Source organism: Trichechus manatus, unplaced genomic scaffold (assembly GCF_000243295.1).
Source record: "Trichechus manatus latirostris isolate Lorelei unplaced genomic scaffold, TriManLat1.0 scaffold00001, whole genome shotgun sequence".
In the NCBI taxonomy this organism is placed as follows: domain Eukaryota; kingdom Metazoa; phylum Chordata; class Mammalia; order Sirenia; family Trichechidae; genus Trichechus; species Trichechus manatus.
The window spans coordinates 25,290,001-25,290,884 of record NW_004443937.1 but is presented as its reverse complement, the minus strand read 5'-3'; positions in this window follow the sequence as shown (position 1 = coordinate 25,290,884).

Genomic DNA, 884 nt, shown 5'->3' with positions numbered 1-884 from the left:
TAAGGGAAGAAAGAAACAGTTGAAGTGATGGTTGTGGAGCGTGTGCTGGCATCCAAACAACATTTTTTACGAAGCTACATCTGCATGAGCTAACAAGCCCACAGATCACGGACCTCCAACTCCCTGTAGACGAGTAACTATTTACGCTGAGCCAGCAGTCTTCCAAACACACCACATGCTCCCAACTTTTAAGCTCCTCCAGATTTTTCTCTGTAACTAATACCATATTTTCAGGCTGGGCATAATAGTAACTCTTCAAAATGAGACCTTACCACTTGCAGGTTGCAATTATCAGCTTTAATTTTATTTTTACTATTTCCAGAGAGAAGGTAGCTGTTTTGCTGTTTGATCTGAATTCTAAGCCTCTATCCAAAAATGAGGCCTTGAAAGATAGTTTGGAAAACATTTTTTTTTTTTTTCAAATCCATCTAGAATCTTCCTCATTTAGCCCAGCCTCCTGGTAATTTAGACACTGAGATTCAGAGGCCAGATGTGTGATTAGTAAATCATTTCCAAAGAAGGGGCTTCCTGCCAGTTGAGGCTCCAGGCTCCTTCTCTGCCCAGAGGAGATGCCCCAGGGCCCCACTGATTGATTCTTGTCTCCCTGGCCTGCCAAGGGATTTTTGGCTCCAGTTTCCTTCATATTCTCCCCTCTCTGCACTCCTGGACATCCACAAACTGAACTTCGGTGTAGGGTGATCTATGGCCGAGAGTTATATGATAAAGATTGTGGTGAAATAAAAAGGAGGCAAGAGGAGCAGGAAGGCAGGGAACAGCAACAACGAAACAAACATGGTTCAGGTGCAAAGTCACCAGGCTTTTCCGTGGTTCTGACTCGTCCTTCCTGCTCTCTCCTCTTGGCTGACTCTGCAAACATTCACACA